Genomic DNA, 27208 nt, shown 5'->3' on the forward strand with positions numbered 1-27208 from the left:
CCTCTCCTCTCTCTAAAAATAAATAAATAAAATCTTTTAAAAAATCAAAACGAAGAGTAGAAAACGAACTTTTGAATACAGTGTTCACAGACTGTTAAATACTAAGGTTTGTTGTAGGTGCTCAGTCAAACGTGTATATTATCTAAATATTTTGTTGTGAAGATAAAGAATGTTTTACACTCGGTTAAGTCCTGCTTATAGAAATAACAAAACAGAGCAGGTAATTAAATTGAAACAATATATCCCATGGATTGAGATACACAGATATAGATTTTGGTTTATTGTAATTTCAAACTTTGTAATTAAAATTTCATCACGGCTAATATTTTTTTAATTTAATTTTCATTGTGTTCTTTTCTATTACCATTTAGTCCCTTCATACACCCTCCACAGCAATCACCACACTGTTGTTCATGCCTATGAGTCCTTTTTCCTTTTTGCTTGATCCCTCCACTCCCAACTACTGCTGGCCCCCAGCTGTCAACCTGCTCTCCAACTGTGAGTCTGCCTCCGTTTTCCTTGTTAGTTCAATTTGTACCCTAGATCCCACATATGAGTGAAATCATATGGTATTTGCAAACACTGTATTCAGGCAAACACTGAATATGGTATTTGCAAACACTGTATTCATTCAGGAATGAATATATTTCTTTCTGAAAAAAATATGTTTCTTTCATTTACTTTCCTGTTAGCAATAAGGGGACCAAAGAAGTTAGTTAGTCTTTCTTTTTGAACATTAACAACCCATTGTTAATCCAGTAATAAATTCTCTCAGCTCCCCATTATTGAACTAAAAGTGTAGGTGTTCCAAAGGTGACCATATTTTAAAACTTTTACCAGTTTGCTCTTGAGTTTAACTAACCATTTCTACTCTGTACCCTTCGAGTCCTTCTCCTAATGTTCCCTGGCAAGGGGGACAAATAAAGCGAGCACTTTTTAGAGTGGAACAGAAAAGAGACTGTTTCGGCAACTTTGCTGTAAATAAAAGATTTGGATCACACAATAAAAATATAGAATAAAAACAATTGCCAGTAGTGAAATTTTGAATATGCTTACAGGGGAACATTACTACTATGTAGACAGGGTTTTAAAGGCATTTTTTTAAAAGGTTTTTATGTATGTTTGCACACCATCAACTCTTGAAATCTGCCTCTCTGTTTTTCAGACTATTTTTATAATTAAAAAGAAGTTCAAGTTGATCTTTATCTGATATAGAATATGCCTTGATTTTAAATCTGTCCTTTAATTGTTCACCTTATAAAAATAATTATGCTAAGTCTTTCATTATTTTGAAAATTTCATATTGTAGATCTCCAAGATGTAAGAGAATATTCAAAGGATTTTCCGTTCTGTTATCTGGTCCTGCATCCGTCAGCCTTCCTACAGGATCCCACAAATGACTGCTTAAACGGGCGGATGCTGGGTCTTCTTCAAAATAAAGTGGGAGGCCCTTTCTGGAGAGAGAAGCACTCCTTAGGGAGACCCTACCCCTCTGACAGTACTGTGGAATATAAATTTGGGTGCAGTACAGTGTTTGCCAGGCTTCAGCTCTCAAGGTGCTATCGAAGCATCAATGTGATTTAACCAGTTACCAGTCCTGACCACCAGTACATGGAGGATTTCATGATAAAAGTGTGTATTGTGTATTATATTGAAATTAGGAAGTCAGTTTGTCAAATAAAAAATAGTGAAACAACCAACTTTGATTTAAATACCTTACTGGCTAGGTGAGAAAATGAAATACAGTCCTGCTTTTCTATAGTTTGAAGACATGCACATTGAAGTAAATACACTCAGTGAAGGGGTGTAAAATGTGTCCGACACAGCAGTTTGTCAAGAGAGCACTGCATGCACTTGCACTGCAACCGGGTGATGCTGTTAACCCCGTTCACTCCGGTCCCTAGGAACTTAGCTCTCTGTTTTTCTGACCTGTAATCCCTATCCCATTCTCATTCAAATTTCTCCAAACTTGAACTTGAGACACGTGGTCATAAACTAAAGGAGGGGAATGGTGGGGGAGGGGGTGTGCAGGGTGCAGGGGAATGAAGGGGGAGAATAGAACAACTGTAATGGTATAATCAATAAAATATATTTTAAAAAAACCAAATTTCTCCAAACTTGATTTTCAATAAAAAATCCCAGCCACTCCTCAAGCATATCATTAACTAAAAAAATATGTCCTGGTTATTTATTTGATAAGTAAGAAAAATGGGGCTTGAAAAAGATGAAGTGGTGTTTAATTGTTTTATGATAAGGAAAGAACACAGTTGGGACTGACGCCCGTGTAGTCTGACACTAGAAGTCACAACCTTGATGACAACTTGATTTTGGCTCCTTTGTAAGCAAGCTGCCTCTGCCAAGAGCTGTAAGTTTCTTTGAGTTTTTAAAATTTCAGCAGTTATCCTGCCTCACACTTAATGGGAATTTTCATTCGGAAGATTCATTCTTTAACCCCTGAAAATTTCCCATATTATCGTTGCATATTTTCTTCCTTTTTTTTTTTGTATTCTTTCCTATTATTTGGTGGCTGTTGAACCTTCTGAATCAGTGTTTTATGCTGTTCACATTTTAAAATATTTTTTTCTTATTTTTCTGTATTCTGGGAGACCTTCTTATCTTTATCTTTCACTCTCTAATTTAAATTTGAACAGCAATGATTCTTTGAGTCAGATTTATATTTAATTTAGGAACCGTATTTGTATTATTTGTCTCTGAAAAATATAGAACTAATTGCAAAGAATAATAACCAAGGCTTAATGGAATAAAATTTTTTGAAATGAATGAAGATATAAATCTTAAGATTGAAAGAATTCATAGAACCACAGAAAATTATTATTTTTTTAAGATTTTATTTATTTATCTTAGAGGGGAAGGGAAGGAGACAGAGAGAGAGAAATATCAATGTATGGTTGCCTCTCCTGCGTCCCCTGCCAGGAACCGGGAACTGGCCTGCAACCCAGGCATGTGTCCTGGCTGGGAATCGAACCGGGATCCTGTGGTTCTCAGGCCCGCGCTCAACCACTGAGCTACACCAGCCAGGGCAGAAAATTATTTTTTTAATATTTTAAGGCATATATATCTTAGTGATAATGTTGAATTACAAATTCAAGAAAAACTGCATAGGAAGTAGAAGGTGGTCACTTATAAAGTGTGTTGGGGGTTGGGTGGGTTGGAAGTAAATTAAAGAGTTGCTGTCAACCATTTTGGAAGTCAGAGAACAACAGAATATTTAAATTATAGATTCATTAAATTCACTACATCATTCAAGATGTGGCTCAAATGTCATATTCCCTATCAGATCTATTCCGACAACCCTATTTAAAGTTACAAATTTTTCCACTATCTAAAAATTTCCCATCCTACTTTTTCCTTCCCATAATACTTATCTTCTAATACACAACATTTTTCTCATATCGATGTGTATTTCTTTTTGTCTGTTTCATGCTACTAGAATGTAAGCTTTTGGATAATGATGCAAATTCTAGTACCCGGCACGAATGAATGAATTACGGTACTGGAAAGAGTATGAAAAATGGGTATCCTTGGGTATGGCTGGTGGGTGTGTAAATTATACATTGTTTTAGCCTTTCAAAGAGTAACTTGATAATATCGATTAAAATTTAAAAATTCTTATACTCCCCTTAATAGGAGCTTTCCTATTTCTAGGTATCCATTTGGAAAGGATGTCACCCCCACAGTAAGACTTCTACAGTGATTTGCACTGCGGCATCCTTTAAATTGTTAATAATGCAAAATAACCCAAATGCACAAAGAAGGGAAATAAAGCATGGTGTATCTAATTCATGCGACACTACAGGATCTTAAATGAATCATTTACATAACAACAAAACAAAATAAAGCTGGGATATGCACATATAAAGAAGAAAAAGTGGGTGGAGAAAAGCAGAGCAGGCCCAGACACATTAGGTGGTGACTTGGAAGGACAGTGCCCAGATGGAGAAAGATGAAGACACAGGAGGTGTAGGAGGGCTTCAACAATTCACTATGGATACATATATTCCTGTATTGTCTGAATTTTTTACAATAAAGATTTTCAGATTTTATTGTGTAGTAATTTTATGATTAAAATTAAAATAAGACAAATGGTCCATCATGAGAATGTTTGGTAATGAATGATAGAAATGTTTATGATGATAATAATTATTGCATTGTGTAGACTGGTAATGTTATGGTTATACATAATTGCTATGTACTATTAATTCTAGCACCTGTTAAGTTTTTTGTTTGTGCTAAGATACCTTATTAATGAATGTGTATGTATTATTTTGCTTAATCTTCAAAACCACTCTGGGATTATTGTCATCTTTTTTTAAATCTGTGAAGATGCTATGGCTTGGAGGTTGAGTCACTAGACCAAAGTCCCGCAGCAGGCATGTGACAGGAGTAGGGCATGAGTCACAGGCCAAAATTCCTTTATTTTTCAAAATACTGCTGCCTAGGCTATTACAGCTTTTAAAAGTAGGTTGAGAACAAACCCACATCTCATGCAAAATTGTATCGTTGCATGTATAAGACAGCTAACTAAATGTCTGTTGCTTACGACTTGAAAAGTGCATAAGCAATGTCTACCTTATTTTGCTGGACATATTCTATACCATGTTATTTAATGCAGATCTTTTACAGTGGCACAATTTTTTTCTATTTCAAAGACATCATAACAAAGATGGATTGGTAGTTATATCTGTCTACAGGAGACTAAACTGCGGTTGGCTTTTCTCCATGAAAGTTCATATTTTCAGCTTGTGTTTTCAACAGTAATTTACATATACATGCTTTTCCCTGACAGGTGTAGCTCAGTGGGTTGGACGGCATCCTGTGAACCGAAGGGTCATCCATTGATTTCTGGTCATGGCACGTTCCAGGGTTTTAGTCCTGGTCTCTGGTTGGGGACATGTGAGAGGCAACCGATTGATGTTTCTCTCCCTTTCTGTCTCCTTCCCTTCTTCTCCCTAAAAATAAACAAACAAACAAATAAATAAATAAAATCTTTTAAAAATGTACATGCTTTAGAATTGCATTGAATTTTTTCTGGTTTTTCTAGATAAATAACGAGACAGATTTAATGCTTTAATTTTTCTAAACTGTTTAATTTGTCTGTTCTTCCTCATAATAATGCCTTAGAAATATATTAGATTCCAAATTGATCATTTACCCCATTTAGTTGCAATGTGTGGTATTCATTTTTTCTATTCTAAACATGAGCATTTCTTTAGAAAAGCAATAAAGAAATATTAAAAACATAAATTAAAGCAAACACAAGGCACTAGAGGATTTTCCAATATTAGATTTGAACACATTTTAAATGAAGAACATGTTTCAGACTCTGCATAGAACCACTGATGGAAAAAAATAGCCAATTTGTCTTCACCCAGTGGCCCCAAGTTCAGGTTTAAATATTTGAGAAGACACTGAATATTGAGTCATCAATGAGACTTCTGATTACTGGATCTTCTCCCCCGCTCATCAATTTGCACAATAGAGGCAGTGATGGTTTCACAAACATTAATTGAATGTGTCTTTCTTTCAACACAATGAGTTTATGGATCTACAATGAGTGCATATGTGTACATTGTTTCGTTGGTATTGATGAATGGTTTCCACTGTATGATGGGTTTCTCATTGATCCTCAGGACAAATCTGCGGGCTGACTGGGATTGGGGATTATACTTCTAGTGCTGGAACAGCCCAGAGTAAAACAGTTCTCAGAGATGTTCATGCATGACCTTGAAATTATTAGCTAGAAACTAAAAACTAATCTATTTCTCAGTAGCATGACTATCCTTATTAGGATCATTTCTACCTTGGAAAAGGGGTTCCATTGTTTTGTTTTGTTTCTCCTCTGTATTTTTCTTATATTTTTAATCTCATTTATGTTAATGAAAATTATATTGTGGGGGCAATTTTTCCTGCAAGTTCCTCTGTCTGCCATGAATGAAAGTAAACATTACCAAGATGTGATCTGCTTAAGGAGGAGAGGTGACCAGTTTCTCTGAGGAAAAAGGCCTTGAGCCCCTTCTTCCAGGGGCTTTTATTGGGTTGTAATACACAGGAATACAGGGTGGCAAGGATCAAACAGATAACATTTCAAATAAATCTGAGGGCTTAGTCTGAATCAGAGTCTGTCAGGAAGGGAGTTTTGCAGAAACTTTAGGGTTTCCTGCTTGGACCCTTAGCGTATGAATGAAAGCACTCTTAGCAGAGCAGGTTTCACAAGTTTTTTAGGAATTCTCTGTGATGCCAGATTCCCCCACACACAACCCCCCATGGATCCGCTCTGGCAAGGCAAGGAGCTGCACCCCTCCCCATCAGGTATTCAGGCTTAAGTGGATTAGAGCCAGGAAGCACTTCTCCCAGAGGACATAGGACTCAGGCTATGCCACATAGCTGGGGGGCGAGGGTCTATTGCTCCCTCTTTGTCAAAGCCCCCAAGTCCTTCCATGATAGCTTCCCAAGTGATCATGTCTGGCTTAGGTTGCCCCTCCTCTGAGGGGTCTTACCCATCTCTGACTTCCAACCATGCTTTGGGGGCAGGAAGAGGAAACTGAGGCAGTGTTTGCTACCAGAGACAAGCTTTGTCTCCTTTGGCTCACACTCCAGAGTCACTTGTTCATCCTTAGCCACGGGGGGTAGAGTTACAATTCCTGAAACCAGGCAGAGCGGTCCCCAACAATATATTTATTATATGTCTCCTTAAATACTCTATTTAGTCTTTTCTGATAAGATAGAGTATCGTTTTCCCAACATTTTATGATGTATAATGCCCATAAAAATACTGTATCACAGAAAACTGTACTTGAACAACAATTAAATAAATACATTAAAAAATACTGTATCAAATTTGAGTTTGATGAATGAACTAAATGTACTGATTTAGGTATTGTAGAGTTGAGGGAGGAAATCAGACTTTCTTCTCTCTCTCTCTCTTTCTTTTATCCTTTTTTACTTCCCTATTTCTTGGAATAAAAGGTCCACATATGAAAAATTAAACTTTACATTTAAAAATTTTTAGAATTTTAAAGCATGTGGTAGGGAAGAAAGAGTAAAAGAAGTGACTTAAGAAACCTGAAAAAATTGCTCATTATTTTATACCACATTTCTTCATTATAGTAATAGTTACCTATGTGCCAAAACCCTGTTCAGTCACTTGTTGTAATACCTACTTTATATTGCTAATTCATTTACAAATCCCAGCGATAGAAAAATAATGTGAAAAGCAGCCTTATCCAGGAACATGCAAATCAACAAATATCTTTTGAAAATCAATTAATTTTTTAAAGATTTTATTTATTTAGCCCTGGCTGGTGTAGCTCAGTGGATTGAGCACGGGCCTGCGACTAGAGGATCGAGGTTCGATTCCCAGTCAGGGCACATGCCTGGGTTGCAGGCCGGTTCCCTGCAGGCCAACTCCCAGCAGGGGACGCACAAAAGGCAACCATACATTGATGTTTCTCTCCCTCTCCCCTTCCCCTCTAACGGTAAATAAATAAATAAAATCTTTAAAAAATTTATTTATTTATCGTTAGAGGGGAAGGGAAGGAGAGAAGGAGAGAAATATCAGTGTATGGTTACCTCTTGTGGGTCCCCTGCTGGGAACTGGCCTGCAACCCAGGCATGTGCCCTGACTGGGAATTGAACTGCGATCATGTGGTTCGCAGGTCCACGCTCAATCCACTGAGCTACACCAGCCAGGGTGAAAATCATTTAATATTTAAAAAGTGATAAAAATTCATTACTGTTTAATTTTCTATATTCTGCATGTAAACGTGTCCAAAAATGCACTAATTGTGTGTGCATGGAAATGCTGCTTAAAGAATGCCTGTCCATCTGTGATCGTGTTATGCAAAGACAACTAGTACGACATCAGAATGGGTCAGTGTCTGTCCCTTGCATATATGCCACTAAAGCATCATCCCAGGTTGTGACTTAAGACAGCTCAGAGACCCTTAAATATCTTTTAAGGAATTTAAGCAAGGGGATAGGACTCTACGTGAAATGCTGTGGTCATTATTGGTGATGGCTCCTGTAGCTGAGAGGTCGGCACATGGAGGTTTATCAAACTGTTCTCTCTACTATTGTGAATATTTGAACTTCATTAATATCTAGGGCCTCTCCTCAAAAATATATCTCTCTGTCCATTGGACTGAGAATATATTGAAAAATTGAAAGAAGGGAGTTAATGAATTTTGATGGTAATATACATCAGAGTGATACTGGTGGAGTTCATGGAAATTGGTTAGACTTTGGAAGTATTTTAGAGAAATAATAGAATGTTGTGAGGGTTGTAAGCGAAAGATTGGCCAAGACTTTGGGGTCTGCAAGTAGCAAAATGTAGTTGTCACTTACTGAACTGGGAAAAGCCCAGGAGGAAGTTTCTAGATGTGAGAAAAATTCAGAGGGAAGTCTTGGACATAGTGAGGTTTAGGTGGTTATTGGACCTAAGGTAGGGAGTTAGCTGTATAAGACCGTAACCTCAGGGCCATCAAAGGCTATCCTGTCTTTCAGATTGGCATTAATAACAAAGTTCATAGGCTAAGTCTATTCATTACATGATGCAAATCTTTATATAGAATGCCATTCTCTGGTTAGGAAGACCTTGCCATTCAAGGTCTAGGAAATAAGCAAGGTTATGGTCCACATCTTTCCTTTATGCAGTTCTTGAGGGAATTCACAGATTCTTGGCAGTTTGGAAATGTTTGCCTTAAGATAATTTGACTACAATATAAGTTTTAGAATAGAAAAATATCAGAGAATTGCAGAATGTTGGATTAATTAGGAATTTCACATTTGCATATCTCAAAATGCCCAAAATTGCAACCTTCTCTTTTCCACACCTGGACATGCTCAGACTTCTTGAAACTGATGTTGCAAGTGCTGCATTAAAACCTTTAAAGCTACAAGGAGATATATCTCACACCTGCCAGAATGGCTGTTATCAATAAATCAAAAAACAAGAAATGCTGGTGAGAATGTGGAAATAAGGGAGCCTTTTTGTTCTCTTGGTGGAAATGCAGATTGGTGAAGCCACTGAGGAAAGCAGTATGGAGATACCTCAAAAAATTAAAATGGATCTACCTTTTGACCCAAGGATCCCACTTCTGGGAATATATCTGCAGGAAACTAAAACACTCATTGGAAACAACATAAGCACCCCTATGTTCATTACAGCATTATTTACATTCACCAAGATACGGAAGCAGCCCGAGTGTCCATTAGTAGATGAGGAGATAAAACAACTATGGGACATTTACACAATGGAATACTACTTAGCCATAAAAAAGAAGAAAATTTTACCCTTTGAGACAGTACAGATGAACCTGGAAAACCTTAGGCTAAGTGAAATAAGCCAATCAGAGAAAGACAAGTACAGATGAACCTGGAAAACCTTAGGCTAAGTGAAATAAGCCAATCAGAGAAAGACAAATACCATATTATTTCACTCATGTGTAGAATGTAATAAACAAACTGAACTAATAAGGAAGTAGAAAAAGACTCATAGACAGCAGGATGACAGCTAAGGGGTTAGGGGAAATTAGGTAGTAGAGGAGTTGAGCAAAAAGGAAAAAGGACTCAGGGACGTGTACAACAGTGTGGTGACAGCTGGGGGAGGGGGGCAACAGGAAACTAAATGGTAATAAAAATACAATTTAAAATTAAAAAGGAAAAAAACCTTTAAAATAACATTTAACAATACCTTTAAATAATATATTTGCTGATTGGAGCGGTGCCTCACTTTGAGAACATGTAATTAAAATCCAAGTTTATTAAATATTTTAATATTTAATTTTTAAAATATTTAATAATTATGAGATGTTAAACTACTTAAAAAGTTATTATCTTGTATAGTTGTACAAATTTTAAAATAATATTTATATAACAGTATCAGTAAAGATGTTTAAAAATATATCTTCCTAGTGAAATAGCTTCATCTGGGGAATTGATTTTATATTTGCCTAATCACAGATATATTGGTCAATCAATGTATGATATGATTTTGTAGCCCACTTGTTCCTCTAGAAATATAAAATAGACATATTTCTAAGATATTACATAACCTTCTTAATCATTGTTTTTAATACAACATAACCATGACTCAAGTAAATATTGCATGAGCCAATAATTTTCCATTTAGATTACTCTGTTGCCCACCATTTTTCTCTAAAATTAAGAATGCTGCTATAGACATGCTCACTCTGTCTCTCTGTCTCTGTGTCTCTCACACACACACAATATTCATGCATATATTTTTCAAATTTGTTTGGATTATTATCTTTCTTATATTTTTTGATAGCGCTATTAGCAGTATAAAATTTTTGATGGACTTATCTAATTATTTTCTAAAAAGTAATGATAATTTATATTCTTTATAGCAAAGCATTTGTATTAATTTGACTCTATCTTGCCAGTCCTGAATATATCATTAAAATGTTCTAGTAATTTTAGGTGTTAACTCAGTTTTAGTTGTATCTATATGCTTAATTGTGAGATATAAACTTTTCTTAATATGCTTTATTATTATGTTAGGGGTTTTAGTATCATTTCCTAACAACTTGTATGCCCCTTTATTTAATATTTGTCTGTTTACTGTGATATTTTTCCAATTTATATTTTAATTTTATTTTAACAAAGAAGTCATAATTAGCTTGCTTAACCATGAGAATCATGGCCCTACTTAAACAATAACTATATAGTTACTCCACAATTGTAAAATGTGAAAAATACAATCTACTATATCATCTATTAAGTGACTTTAACTTAATAATTATGACTATGATGGCTAAAAGTAATGAAACACTTTTTAGGTGTAAAATTCTTCCATGTGGGAAAACTCATTTAATTCTTACAACATCCCTCTGACTTAGGTATTATTATAACTAAAAATGTCAATGCTCCCAGTTAGTCCCTGAAAATAGGTCATTAGACTCTGTGGATACGTAAGCACTGAAAGAATAATTAGACAGACAATAGAAAGTCATTTTCTTTGGAGGAAAATGTTACAAGGATTTTTACTACAGCTAGTCAGTCTTTTGTGCCTGAAGAAAGGAAGCAGAACCTGAACTGCAGGAATCCTGTTCTCTTGTCAGATGCGCTGGCCTTTGAGCGGGCACCACCCCTTGCCCCCATTTCTGTGTTTCAGGTGGTAATAGCTGTTTCTCCACCCTCTTTGCTTACTGATGCTTTACCTTCTGCTGCTGATGTGCCCTTAGCAGAGATGGTAGATATCCCCTAACTCAGGCTCCTGGAAAGACTTTGAGGTCAGCCATTTACCATAGAAAATGTTCTCATTGGGCCTCTTTCTTTTCCGTTTATAAACAAAGCTCCCACCAAGGGAGACTGCTCTTACTTAACAGTTCTCTTTCTCTGGCTTATCTGGAATGGAAAGTACTGACCTCAGAAATGACTGCCACTGAGCCCTGAAAGAATAGAAAGAGAAAATAAGATCTGGATCTTTTGATGTCACTGGGAGTGAATGTGAAATGGACATTTTTAACTAGGACTTTGGCAAACTTGTTGATCGATAAGCAAAGTCCTTAAAAAAAATAGCTCTCTAAAGCACAAACTACTTTGCATAGATACAATGGCTTAAGTATTATTTTTGGCAGCATTTGTGAAATACTGTAATCCAAAGTCTGGTACTTATAAAATATATTCTTTGAGACTGAAGTTCATGCTATTCTGTTTCTTTCCTTTGGCTGAGAACATGCTGGATACTTTCTCAATCAGTAAAATTAATTATTACCGATCAAGTAGTGTTGGCAGTTTCTGAGCTGTATGCACCTTGAGAAGACACAGTGATTGCCCTGCATACTTTTATTCTGTTAGAGAAAATAACCTTACACTTTGCACTTGGTCCTGTTGGTATTTTTATCCTACACTGTGGTGTAAGATTGTTATTTGATATGTTCACACCCACAGTTTTCTTTGCTGGACAATGGCTACGTGGTGTTCTGGGGACATACCATCCATTGTGTAGAGAGTTTTGAAGGGTAAAAAGACAGTGTCTGAGGTTCATGGGAAAAGATACTGGGTCACAAATGATGTAACTAAGAGGGGGTGAGAAAAACAACACGCCAAAGTGGAAAGGAAGCACCAATGAAGATTTGGAGCAAAGAGATTGGTAGTTTTTTTTACAGGAAGGTGATGCAAGAAAAGATGGGTACAAAGGTTATTATTTAATTTGGGGCAAACTAAATGGCAAAATATATATTTTTTATTTTTCTTTCTCAACATTGTATATCCATAAACTTATTCTTTGCCCAAAAATCATTTCAGAAAATAAATTTAACAAAATTGACAAATTCCATAAATAGTGGAAATGAGCTGATCTTTTAGCCCAAGTGTTATAGAAATATGAATACCGAGCAGAATGGGTTCTTGGGATAGGAAGAGAGTAAAGTACTTTATCTGTTAACAATAGGGCCAGAGAGACTACAAATACTTAGAAATAATCTTACAGGGGAATAACTAGGAAAGGCAAAAGAAAAGTGAATAAAACATATTTATTCTGGAGATAACAAGCAAAATTCTTAGAGAAACAGCAAAACCTCATGTCTTCAAAAATGTAAAATTATTACAAAGAATGGATTAGAAATTGTAAAGCAGATGTAATGTTTTGCAGATAAAATGAAAAAATGTATTCACTCACATTCGTCTTATATTTGTGAATTGATATCACAACTTGTGAATAGATAAAAGAGTGAATGCATTTCTGTAATAGCCACTTCATCACTGTGCTTCCACACATTTCCCCTGACATTCTTTTCTACCCAGTGAAGAATGAGAAGGAGATCAGAGAATCAGAAAGCTAAGTGGGATAGAAAAACCTAACTTGTTTGGAAGGTATCTTCAATGACAGTAATCCGAGATGATAGAAGTGTGTCTCCTGCATATGGAATCCACCTGGCTTGCCCTCCCTTTTATTATGAAAATTAATTGGGGATTGTTAATGTGCAATTCTGAGCAAATATTTAGAATGACTGCAATTGTAGAACTATTGAAAGCGTTCATTTTTTGTTTGGTAGAAGTCCTGGGGGAGAAGTTCTGCAAAGTCATTATGGAGTAATCGTGGTAGTATAATTATCAAGTTATTATCTATCAGAGCAATTTGCATTATTTCACAGATCTCCCGGAATTTGCCTTCTGATCTCAATTTGCTGTTTCTTTACAAGTCTTTATTCTATATTCATTGATGCTTGGATATTTTTTTAGAAAAATGTTCCCATTCTGGCAAAGATTTCCTTTTGCCTTCTGGAAAGAGAAAGCCCTTGGGGTTGCTGCAATGGTGGGACCCTTTGGTAGTTTTGCATGCTCTTTTGCAAATGCCCTTCAGTTATTCTGCTCACTCACCCTCTTAACTTGGGGAAGGCATGAAGCAGAGATGAGGGGGGGATATTTTATTGGCTGTGTATTGGTTTAGTAACAGCTGCATTTTGTTAAGGATTAGTGTAGGTCCCTGTCCTTATAGAGGATCCATTAACACTTAAATTACATGAGGAGCAAGTGTTTTCTCCACATCCGATATCACCACCGTGACATAATACACACTGGAAGACACTTAAGCATGAATATGTCTAAGTGCTGGGACGGATGGATCCCAGCCTTCTGAATACCATTCTGGGGGCTTGGTGATGTTGTATATCACTGACTCTGTTATTGATGAAAATGAGATAAGAATTCATCAGTATCCAAAAGCTGGGGAGCTAGGAAAGTATTTATTGAGAAAATGACATGGAACAGCTCTTAAAAAGTGATGAGCCATTTGCCAAGCAGTCTCCCCCGGGCGAAGGGAGTGGCGTTCGAAAAGCAGGGGGGCGAGAAAGAGCATGGCACATGGAGGGAAATGAAAGCAGTGCGGTGAGGATGGAAAGCAGAGTGGAGGGGCAGGCATACAAGAGGCTAAGTAACTATATGAGGGCCAGATCACGAAGTTCTTCATAGGCTGGTGCGCTGGTATGTTCAAACACAAAACGTACAATTCACAAGCATATATATAATAAAATCGTGTGTTTTATATTTATATATGTGTGTGTTATATGTTTAGCATAAAGGATTTAAAAATAAGTTAAAATTAAACATTTTTAGTTTATATTGATTTTTATATAGTATTATCTAGGCAGTACCATTACATTTGTTAAACATTTTAAACAGCCCTCGTGCTTAGTCATTTCAGGAGTAAGGTGGCTAAGCCTCTACCAGGTTAACATTTTTCTTTTCAACACAGTGATATATGTCAGTTCTTTTCTCAGAATTTCCCTCCAATCTTTTCTTAGAAGAGCCTGTGAAGAAAAGCCGTAATGTCTCATGGAAACGTTCCTAATCCTGGGTCTCCTTTCCCACCCATAACCTGCTTCCTTAGGATAAGTACATCTATCTTTCTCTGTTCGTAAGTCAGAGAATAAGTACTCAGCCATAATGAGTGGGTTTTGCATAGTCGTTAAAATATACAACATTAATTCATGACTGTATCACAATGAGCTAAAACCTCGTACTGCATTGTGTCGTGAGTAATTACATGAAGATGTGCGTACAGAACACCTTAATTTAGATAAATGTGCACATGTGAATAACAATTTAGGGTTAATGGAAACCATTATGTACCCTTATTTCAGAGTGAACTAACATTTATTGAAGGTCTGCTGCAGACCGGAAACTACATGAGGCATTTACATTTTATATATTATTTAATACTTATAATTATCACATAATCTGGACCTTACCAGAACATATAAAGACCAGAAGACCTGTTCATTATGCAGTGAGTCATTACTGGACTGTCAGCCTATCACCTAAAAGCTTTTTTAGAATTGGCCCACCTTCCACTTCTATCCGTGTGGTACCAGGATGTACCCGCAGCCGTTTCTGTTACTTCTCCCTCCAGGACCCTAATACTTCTAGAGAATTGGACCTCTGCTCTTCCTCCTGCCAGCCTTGCTTCCCCAGAATTGGACACTGCCATAGCCGCTCCCTAAATGGCAGGAGCATGCCACACGCACGGGGGGGATTTCCTCTCATTATTTCCTCTTTTCTTGACTTGCAAAGATAATTTGAACCTGGCTTTTCTTTGTTGACAGTCTCTGTTCACCAGATTGGACTTCTTGATGCTGAGGACCCCAGCTGAAGATCTTTGCATCACCCCGGTAGTTTTCTGGATCAAACCTCTGTCGCTGGGTTTCTTCTTAAATTTTATTTATTTATTTTTAAAGTTTCTTTTCATTTAGGTACACTGATTACTCACTCTATATAGTTAATAATATATTCTACTAGTTTCAGGTGCATAGTATAGTGATTAGACAATCATACACTTTGCAAAGTGTTCCCCATTAATATTTTCAGTACCTACTTGGTACCGTACAAAGTAATTACAATATTATTAACTAAATGCCCTATGCTATACTTTGCATCCCTATGACTATTTTGTAACTCCCAATTTGTACTTCTTAATCCTTTCATCTTTTCCTCTCTGTCCTGCAAACTCTCTCCTTCTGGCAGCCTGTTTTCTGCAGTTATGAGTCTATTCTCTGTATCTGTGAGTCTGTTTCTGTTTTATTTATTTTGTTCTTTAGATTCAGCATATTAGTAAAATTATACAGCATTTTTCTGTCTCTGACTGACTTTTTCATTTTTAATAACACCCTCCAGGTCTACTTATGTTGTCACAAATTATAAGATTTCATTATTTTTATGGCCAAGTAACATTCCAGCGTGTATATGTACTACCACTTCTTTATTGGCTCATCTATTTATAGGTGCTTGGGTTGCTTCCATATCTTGGCTATTGTAAATAATGCTACAATAAACACAGAGTGTATATATTTTTTCAAACCAGTGATTTGGGTTTCTTCAAATATATACCCAGAAATACAACTACCGGGTCATAGGGCAGTCCCATTTTCAAATTTTTGAAGACCCTCCACACTGTTTTCCACGGTGGCTGCCCCAGGCTGCATTCCCACCAACAGTGCACTAGGGTGCCCTTTTCCCCACATCCTCGCCAGCACTTGTTGTTTGTTGATTTATTGATGGTAGTCGTTCTGACAAGTGTGGGGTGATACTTCATTGTTTTAATTTTCATTTCTCAGATGATTAGTGATGTTGAGCATCTTTTTATACGTCTATTGCTCATGTCTTTGTCCTCTTTGAAGAACTATCTATTCGGGTCCTCAGTAGCTGGGTTCCTTTCTTTTAATCTCTCCCACACCCTCCATTTTGCTTGTCCTGAAATACTCTCAGCCCACAGAAACTGACCTACAGGAATATAGGTCAGTCACATTCAAACTTACCAGTCCCATAGAGCAGAAACTGCCACTACTCAAATGCTAAATCTGTTTTCCTTATCTTTTCTCACAACTAATGTTCATTTCATTGCTAGAACACTTCTTTCCCACGTAACTGTTCACTCTTGAATGGCCGAGTGTCCTCTCCCTATGTGTGGTTCTGATGAACGCATGGGGATTTGCTGGTTAACACATCCTCACTAGGGTTTGTTAACCTGGAGGAGGGTGTTTGTTTTAGGGGGTGTGTGTGTGCACATGTGCATACTGTGCATGTCTCTTAGTCCCTTCTTGATGTTACAACTTTAGCACACAGGAGTATTATGATTTAAATGATGTATAAATTATATGATAACCCTTATCCACAGGATTAATATTCTTACCCTGGCTCTACCATTAGCCTCACTGCGTCTGTTAGAACGTCCCTTGACTTTCTTCAGCATACGTGTGTTTCCTTGTGGTGAAATAATTTGGTTTTCCTCCTTAATCTTTCAGCATCAAAGTCCCACACCCTCCACCATAATATTATTTCCCCAAAATATCTTTTTCTTTTCCCCCCAAAATATCCTTATGAACATCATAAACTGGAAGATTTAAATATCATCTCATAACTCTGATGGTTAAATATCTGGTGTTTCTATTATTTACATGTTTATTCTAAAAGCATCTCATTTTATGGAGCTCAGTTTATGGGCCACAACGTGCAAGTTCCCTCCTTGCACCCTGTGATCCAGGAACCAGAGTTTGTTTTGCTGAGCTATGAAGCAGATAACTCACAGGGTTAGGGCAAACTGATAAGCACTAAGTGAAGTTGCTTGTGTGAAAAAAAACTGTTTCTCCTTGATTTCCTCTCATAATCCTCCTAAGGAAAATTTCAATCTCCAGAATGACTGGTATAAAGAATGAACTTTTGTTAAGACAAAAAAAAACCACCTGCCCTGCAACCAGCTGAACAGATTGTGCAGTTCTCCATGACAGCTGTGAGAAAGAGGCTTGGAAATGGCTAATTCAATCAAGAACTGTTTAATGCAATTTGACAGATTTCCAATATAAATCAGGCTATGTTACTATTTTGGAAAAAAAATCCCCAGCACAGAAACTTACAGCTTAGGGAAAAGCAGTGGCAGATTGAAAATTTTGCCAGCACTCCCACAAAATGGAGAGTTAATAGATCTGGTCTCCGTCCAGACCAAATCTGTAATAAATTAAAAGGAAACAATTAGAAAAGTATCTGATGAGGAGAGCAAGGAACTTTCATGAGAGAGGGAGGCAATATATTTGGTAAACTTAAAAGTTCCACTAAATGATTAAGCCTACACATTTCTTCTCTTCAGAATCCTAGGCCTGAAACCAAAAAAGTAAATCTGTTTGGATTAGGCAATATGAGATTATAAAACCACTGGAGAAGACAGTGACCCATGACCTGGGACCAAGGAACAATCATAAATGAGAATGTAGACTCCTTCTCTACAAATCTAGTGTTTCTCCGATTCTAGTGTTTCTCAGATTAAAGTATTAGCAAATACTTTAATTCAGGAATTGGAAATTCAAAAGCCAAATGGGAATAAGCAAATAAAATGATCTAAGCATAGAATTGGTAGGGCTACGGGGAACCTGCTAACACAAACCCTGTCTCAAAGTGGCTAACCACTCCTGGGTTCCAATTGCCCATGGTCAAGGGTGACCCAGGATGACCCCAGGATGCCAAATCTTCCAGATTTTCAGGAAAATCAGAAACCCACAATGTCTGTCAAACATTGGAAATTTAAATTTTGGCTTAAATTTAAAATAAAACAAATCTATTTTTGAGCCAAAGCAAGCCTGCCTGTGGCATTCTGTTTGTGACTGCTCCAGCCTCGATGTTGTCGGAGGACCTTCTTCATGACAGACACAGCACCTGTCTCTCACGTCCATTTGCCAAACAAATCAGTAGATTTGGAATTGTTGGGTAAAAAATTTGCATGTTTTCATATTTTTATATATATTATCATATTTGCACCAAAACGGTGAAACAGTTTATGTTCCCAAAAGCAGTATCAAAAGCAACCACTCTCCATATGTTGAATATTATTATGTATAGTTTGGGATATATTTTAAAATTTATTAATTTACTTTAAAAGTAAAAGCGACATTATTTTTAATTATAAATATACTTTTAAAGAATAAGATCGAAATACAGAAAACTAGACGAGGACACATTAAAATTTCTCATCTTTCCCAATTGCACTCTTCAGGCACACACACACACACACAATTTTATACAAATGAGATTATTTTGTAAATGCTATTTTGTTACCTGCTCTTTCCCCACTAAACAAATGTCATGCAATATGTCATAGAGTTATACACATTCCAGTACCAATAGAGATATACCTAACCAATTTTAATGTGCTTCATAGGATTCCAGGAGGAATATCTTTATTCAAGTAAAATACCTAATATAAAAATATTGTAGCTGTTTATTGAATCAGTCATTTTTCATGGACATTGAGCATGTTTGCAGTGTTTCACTGTTAAAAATTACTCAACAGTGAATATAATATTCTATACATAGTTAATCATGTGGCAATTATCTCTCTGGAATTATTTTGTGAATCATGGTGTATACATATTTAAATTTTTATGAATACTGCCAAATCAGTTTTCAAAGGTTTGTATTAACATACTTACAAACAGGGGAAGATAATGTTACAATTTGGTGGATTTGAATAACATTTTAGTCTTATTATTTTTTGGCAATCAGTGAGAGAAGATTAGCAGGTTTGTATTTATTTTCTTGTCTCTATTAGTGAAGTTGATTTTTCAAATACAATATAAAGATTACATTTCCCATGAACTGGCTGAATGTCTTCTGGGGCCTTTCAGTTTGTACAAGCCCTTCGCTTATCACAGTTATCAAATCTCTGTCAGCTGTGTTGCAAACAGTATTTTCTCTTAGTTTAGAAATTGACTTACCAGCTTGTTAAAGGTATATTTTTTGCCATGGAGAAGTTTAATTTTTACTTATTTATTTTGTAATTAAGTCTATTAAAGTTCTTATGCTTTCTGGCTTTATGATGTACTAGAAAGACCTTCCTAATCTGACTTCTATCTTAAAAACTCACAATACTTTTTCCTACAATTTTAATTTCAATTTTTATATCTAAATTTATTGCTTTTTATATTTAAACTCTATTCCATTGATTATCTCATCTATATTTTTTGCAGTACCACACTTTGAACTAGTAAGAATTTATAGTGAAGTCTATTCAAAAAAGAAAAGAATTTAAAATTCTCTTTTTTTTTCAGAATTGCCTGACTTCTCACAAATGAGTACTTCTGGATGAACTGTAGAAACACTGTCCAGTCAGAAAAAAGTTCCCTTGGTATTTTCACAGAAATTCTATAGCACCTAGAGATTAGTTAATAATTAATTAATTAATTCTATTAACCTAGAGATTAATTTATAAAGTTCTGTTTTTACAATGTTGATTTTCTTGCCAATAGGTTATATTTCTCTGTTATAGAAATATTTATGATCCTTAATATATTTTAATAATTTTTGATAAGGTTTGCATATTTTTTTCTATGAATTTGCTGAGTGAGCGGTTTTGCTCTGTTAAGTGGCAAAAATTTCCAAAATAAGAAACTAAAATTAAATATACATAATGTTATTTTTAATTAAAGGTACCCATTTTTGTGTTATTTTCTGAAATAACAGAAAATAACACAAAACTATCAAACTTTACCTTATTAAACTATCAACTATTCAGTAATAACATGCTATAGGCATACAATGATAATTATGCTCCTTCATCCTAACATCAAGAAAGTTTAATTTTATGCTCTTATTTTTTAGCAGAAGATTGTCATGCATCTTGTTTTGAATTATCATTTTAAATCATTCTTGCGGATATTAATTTCATAAACAGATTCTTATTTGAGCTTAATTTAATCAACAGATGGTATAGTTGATATAGCCATACAAATGACTTCCAAATATATAGAAAGGGATCTTAATCATATGTTGACTGCTCATATTAAAACTTTGTAAAGTTAATTATATTTATCACTCATTATCCAATAATTAAAATCGCCTAAAATGAAAGACAAAAAGAGATGGAAAGACACACACATCTGTCTGAAAAAAATCCAGCCATTGTTAATACAATGAGAATGATTCACACAATACCAGTGTAACCTGGCAGCCAAGGAGAGTGGACTGGAATCTGCATGTGTGAACAATGACGACTTCACTGTACTAGTTAGTGGGGGGTGGTAACTATTGTTGAGTTAGCATGTGGACTGTGTGGCTGTTGCATTCAAAATGACTGAGCCAGTAGAGCAATGAATCCGCATCAAATATTGCTTTAAGCTCGAACATTTCTCCACCGAAACTATTTAGATGATTCCAAAGGCCATGGCTATAGGCAACTGGTGATTGGCAGCTTCATCACAACACACCTGCTTATGCATCACGTCTCATGCAGAGTTTTTTGTTGAAACATCAAATCACCCAGGTGATTCAGCGGTTCGAAAAGCGGTTCAGCTTTTCCCCAAACTAAAATCATCTTTGAAAGAGAAGAGATTTCAGACTGCCACTGAAATTCAGGAAAACAGGAAAGGGCAGCTGATGGTGACTGGGAGAACTGTGTGAGGTCCCCAGGTGCCTACTTTGAAGCAGGCTGAGGTGTCATTGTCTTGTGTACAATGTTTCTTGTATCTTGTATCTTCTTCAATAAATGCCTCTATTTTTCACATTACATGGCTGCATACCTTCTGCACAGTCCTCGTATACCTATCTACATACATACATGCACAGAGAAGGCCCTGAGATACTCAGTTTCTTAATAAATATTATTCATACTGTTCTCTTTAATCATGTATGCTAAAATGATAAGGTCATTTTTGTTTAGTAAAAAGGAAGGAGGCAGCTGCACCCCTATCCAGTCCTCCCTCAGGTTTCTCCTTGTAAATGCGATGGGCCCGATAAGGACCCTGACGTTGTGATTTTGCAATTCAAGGCCATGGGTCTTTCTGATGGTTAAAATTGGCAGAACATACTTCCCAACCTAATTCTCGGTTGTACCATGGGTTTTATAGGAAACAATTGCAAGTTGCATCTATTTATTGCTCAAGGTGGCAAAGATATTTTTATTGTTGTTCTACTTGACTCTGTAAATTTGTGTGAAATTCTCTGCAGAGTTTGGATTCGTTTTCATGCTGGTTTTCAGGCCTGTAAATCTGATAATGCTCCTCCAATAGAAAAATGTGTTCTTTATTCTGTATTTACAGGGAGAATTTGTTTTGTTAGCAATATTATTTCATATCCATAACAATTGAGAAGCATCACACATATGAGTAACTTATAAAGTCAGAACATCATATCAATGTACATTATTTCAAATTGCACTAACAGCATAATTGAATAAATATAATCAAGTTTATGTTTGAGAGCTCATTTTTCTCTTATAATAGTAATGACTTCTTATGATTTTATTAGTGTATATATATGCACATGTCTTTGTTTTAAATTTATCTTAAAAACCATAAACTAGGTCTGCCATATTTTTTGTTCCAGAAAATATTATTATAAGGATTTTTTTTTCTGCAACACTAGTTCAGTACTTACACAAGGCAAGGCAACATGATTATTGCTAAAAGTTCATACTTTATCTTCTCAACAGAGTTCCTCTTGGCCCAGGAAAATGACTGGGCCTCCCAAAGCAGTGCCAAATTCAGGTGCACCCTGTGGGTCACATAATAAAATTTTAATTGTAGTGAGTAAAATAAATGCTTGTGAACACTTCAAAAATACCAAAAATACATGGGTGGGTTAAAAAATAAGAAAAAAATAGAATTACAGAAAGAATGAGTAATGATTAAAAGAAGCTAACTCTGATTTTTTTATCCCTTTGGGTTCTGAGCTGTCATCTTGAAATTACAGCCCATCGGAATATGTCTCCTGTGGTGAGTCTGATGGATTTAGTAGCGACAGCCACGAGATGGTTCAAGTTCCAGTAGTTTCTAAATTCCATCTCGCTAGGCAATATTGAGCAGAAACATGCTCTGGACATTTTTTCTGCCATTTTTGTTTTCACTCCTTTCTTTCCTAATTACTTTAAGTAAAGAATGATTGTCAAAATGGAGCACTCTTAATATACAAGAGTTAGATACAATTGGGGAAAAATAGCCCTTAAAATGGACCTAACTAGAATTTATGCATGCATGAAATTAATTAGTTGATCAAGCATACCTCTCAAAGAAATAATAAATTTTAAACTATGACATGTGTAATGAATAATGAGGTGAAAGTGTACCCTTCAACATTACTCGGCAATCAGGAAACTCTAGCTCAAATACGATGAGTAAAATTAGTATAAAATAAATTGAAATCCTGGAAATGAAAACATGCACTGCAGGCGTATTAAAGTGATGGAGAGGATTTTGTAATTAGAGAAGAGATACCGACTGTCATGTATGGAAAATACTGAAAACCCTGTGTTGCGTGGGGGGATGATAATTGTGCATTCTTCCATCACTGCCTAGAGATTGCTTTTACTGACTGGTTGATACTGGGATCCTTCTTTTCCTTTTAAGCAGCCCTGAAGCAAATGGTGACTTATCAGGTTACCACAACTCTGTGAAAACACTGTTTAAGTCTTCCCATTAGCTTTTTTCTTTCTGGTACTCTTTCTCTATTGTTGGGCAAATGTTCTGGAAAAAAAGTTATATACATACCTTCTGGTATGTATATATACATACCTTGTATGTATATACACATATGTATGTATGTAAATGTTCTGGAAAAAAGTTATATACACACCTTCTGGTTATGTATATATGGTCCCTTTGGCAGTATCTATTTCGGAAAAAATGACTAAGTTATTTTGATTTAGGAATAACATTCTTTTGGGTTTGTTGACCATAAACCAGGCAGGCCTTCAGAGTCTGATCACCTACATCTAGTGCTTTTGCAAACTTGCTGAGAAATGGAAGTGTAAAAAGGCAATAAATGATCCACATGGAACAGAGAAACCCTCCCCGAACACACTGGTAGGCTCGACTTTAAGTCCTTTTCTTAAAATAATCTGTCTGATCTTTAAAACAACCTTGTGAGCTCCTCACTAACTTTATCATCCTCCCCACTTTACACACACAAGGAAACCAAAGGTAGTAAGAAGCAGAACAGAGTTCACACCCAAGTAACTGCTTCCAGAAACTGCTTCCAAAAGCAACAACACACTAGCTCCAGAGAGCTTGCCCTGTCTCCCTGTGCTTGCATCTACATTTTGCTTTGTCTCTCTGGGAGTAACGGAGGTTGTGGGCCACCAAATCAGTATTTGATAATAGTCCCTTCTATCCTTCACAAAATAATCAAGCCTTTTTTTAAATAATCTTTTTCAATATAGAAGCTGTTTAGCTGTTTGTAGAGAGCTTGTACTAATCTTTATAGTTACTTTCCACCTTTCTTTTGAAATCTCCAGGATTTTGAGATTAATCCTTTGTAGCTCAATCATATGTCTCTGTGATTATTTCTGGGAACTTTCTGTGGCATAAAAATTGAAGTTAGGCATTTTTAAAATTATTTTTCTACAAAGTAATCTTATTGGTTTTGCCATGAAAATATATCTACAACCCCAACACTGGTCACTATTTCCACCGCTGCCCCCTGGCCCAAGCCTCCTCCATCGTCTCTCACCTCAGACGTTCTAATTGCTTTCTGGTTGGGTTCCCTGTGTCTGTCCACAAAGCATATCCTGAACACACCTGGCAGTTTGATCTTGTTAGAAACATCAGTCATATGGCATCATTCTTTCTCTAGAAATCCTCCAGCTGCTCCCAAGTGTAGGTCTTTCCAGGGATTTTTGTGGGTTTCAGTTCTCTCCCTGACATCAACTCCAATCACTGCTCTCTTTACTCACTCTGCTCTGGTCACACTGAATTCTCTAACATTCCTATGTGTGATAGGTATATTCCTGCCTCAGGATCTTTGCACAGGCTGTTCCCTTTACCTGGAACATTCTTCTGCCACATATGTACTTAGCTAACTCATTTCTTCAAATTGTTCCTTATATGTATCATCTTCATTAGGCTTACTCTGACTATTTTGTTTAAATTTGATTCCCCCATTCCTGGTCCTCAGCACTCCTGCTTGCCCCTACCCTTCTCTACACGGTTCTCATAGCAGTGATCATACTTTTTAAATTATGCTTATTGATTATTGTCTGTTTTCCCCCACCTCAAACTAGAATATAAATTTCATGAGAGTTGGAATCTTTGTTCACTGGATTAACTTTTATATCTCAAATCCTTAGAACAGTGCCTTGCATATACAGTGGGTGATAAATCAATGTGTGTATGAATGAAGGATATTAAAACCAAAGTAGTGATATTTTATCAGTGCTAACTGTTCCTGGAGGATTTCTAAGCATTTTAACCTTTTTTAAAGATTTTATTTACTTATCCTTAGAGGGGGAATGGAAGGAGAGAGGGAGAGAAATAGCAATGTATGGTTGCCTCTCATGTGTCCCCTGCTTGGAATTGGCCTGCAACCCAGGCATGTGCCCTGACTGGGAATTGAACCGGGATCGTGTGGTTCATAGGCCCATGCACAGTCCACTGAGCTACACCAGCCAGGGCAGCATTTTAATTTTATTACACCACTTAGTCTTCACAGAAAACCTATGAAGAAAGTTTCAATATTATTCTCAGTTTACAGATAACAAAACAAGAGGCACAGATAGGCACAAATGTATACCAATTAATCAATAAAATTAACTGAGTTTCTGACTGGAATGTTGACCACAAAAACAAAGAAAGAAAAGGGAAAGATAATTACCATCCAAGATTTTAAAGTTTCTGGGTCCTGGGTAAGAAAGATATTTACTTACAAAATCTATTTTGCTTAATGAAGTATGATAATAATTTTTAAATGCTGAAAGTGAACAAGTACTATATATATACTCTAAAAAAGAGCATTATTCTAAATCTAGACCTTCCACTGGTTTTTTCCATAGACTTGACCAAGGACTGCTTTAGCCAGCTGCCTTGTGCTAACTGGCATGAATATACAGGCACATTATAAACTAAAAAGACATTTTTGTGCTGTTTACAAATACAAAATGCTTCAGATGGCAGGTGCAAGTTTAATCTTTAATCTTTTCTTTCAGTAGAAGTAAGGAGTTATGAGCCATAGAAATAATAATAATATGTTATTGTTTTAAAAACATTTTCAGTTTACAAAGTACTTTCATACGTATTTATATAATCTAAATTTGGTCATTACAGTAACTCTGAGAAAGGTATTACAAAATTTACCACTCCCATTACAGATAAGAAAATGCAAGTTCCACAGCTTGACTTATTTTCCTAAGGTTACACCATTAGCAGAAACAAGAATAAAAACCAGTGTCCTTTTCATCAAACCAATCTCACAAGGATTCCCGGAAAATATTCTGAAGCGTGTAATTGTATTTCCTGCTCAAAGTGATAGGTAAACGTCTTAAACTGGTCTGTGTTTAAAGTCCCAAGGCACATCTACCAACAAATATTTGTTAAAAGAATGAAGCTAGGAAGTCACATGCGCAGAGAGAAAACCAGGGTAGCTTAGGCATTTCCTCAGGGCTGCAGGTAGAGGTGGTGACGGGGATCGCGTATGTGAGAGGGAAAAGGCAAGTTTTAACTGTTGTGTGTTACGGTGTTCGGCTCAATCTAAGGAATTTACTGACTAAGGATGTTCCCAATCTGCCATTCTGACTCTCTGCCAGGTGCTTTTAAGGAAGGGAAGTTCTGTTTCTTATTGCATTCACAAATAGCACAACGCTCAAGAGAAGCTGAGATTTCTGCTGCAGTCTCATAATATTACTGGTACAGCATTAGGGTTGTTATTTCTGAGGACCTGAGACAGGATTTTTTTTTCTCTGCTTAAAAAAATATATTCCATTTCGTAAGAAAACTGAATGCCTTTAAAATTTTGTCCTCTACATTGCTGATGTCTTTAGCCCAATGTTATCCATAGAGCATCACCAACACGTTGTCCCCCTGATTCCATGCCTGCGAAGCAGCCATGTAAAACGGACTTCTGAAAGGAGGAGAACATAACGTCTTAGTGATCAAGAGACATGCAGCATCATTATCCATATTGCACACTATGCATGTTTTGCTCCATCAGAACATCCCCTTGGTAACAAAAGAACCATTTCATTTTGTATGTGTTTGCCTTTTAACATCTAATATAATAAAAAGGGTTACCAAGGGACGTTTCTAGGCTCTTAATTCATAATTAAAGTGCCGTTGAAAGAATCTTCCATTGATTTTTAGGCTGTTATCATATGGATTGGTTTGATACATTCGAACAAAAACCATTACAAATTAGAGTTTATAAGGTTAGTTAACAAAAAAAAAGGTAAGGCTAAATGTCATAAACTTCTACTTTTTTTTTTCCTTTTTGGAGTTAGTGAAAAAAAGCATATGGAGAAAGCAGGGGTCTCCAGCTTTACCATTAGCTCCTTTGTGCCCGAGGGGATGAGAAAGAGCGAGACCCCCCCTCACCAGCTTGGAGGCAGTCATTCCATGACCAGAGACCTGGAAGCAGCTTGACAGGGCGTGTGGCAACTCAGGGAGTCCCTCTAATAGCTCCTGATTTCTCACTTCTATTAGGGTGACATGACATATATCAGAACACACAAGCTGCTTTACAGAAGCTCTGATTTCCCTGAAGGCTGTGTCTCTGTGGCTCGGCGTATAGGTCAGCATCATGACTCATTTTAATGTGTGGTCTGTGATCAGATCTCAAAATACTCCCCACATGATTTTAAAAATATCACAGGCAACCTACTTTGTCGATTCCTTCAGGAAATCAGTAGGCCGCTTTAGGGAGTTTACAGAATTCTTGGTTGAGTCAGTTATGTAAATTTTTCAATATTAAGAACTCATAC

The sequence above is a fragment of the Sturnira hondurensis genome, unplaced genomic scaffold (genome assembly GCF_014824575.4).
Source record: "Sturnira hondurensis isolate 20B ecotype Veracruz unplaced genomic scaffold, ASM1482457v3 Scaffold0009935, whole genome shotgun sequence".
Classification (NCBI taxonomy): domain Eukaryota; kingdom Metazoa; phylum Chordata; class Mammalia; order Chiroptera; family Phyllostomidae; genus Sturnira; species Sturnira hondurensis.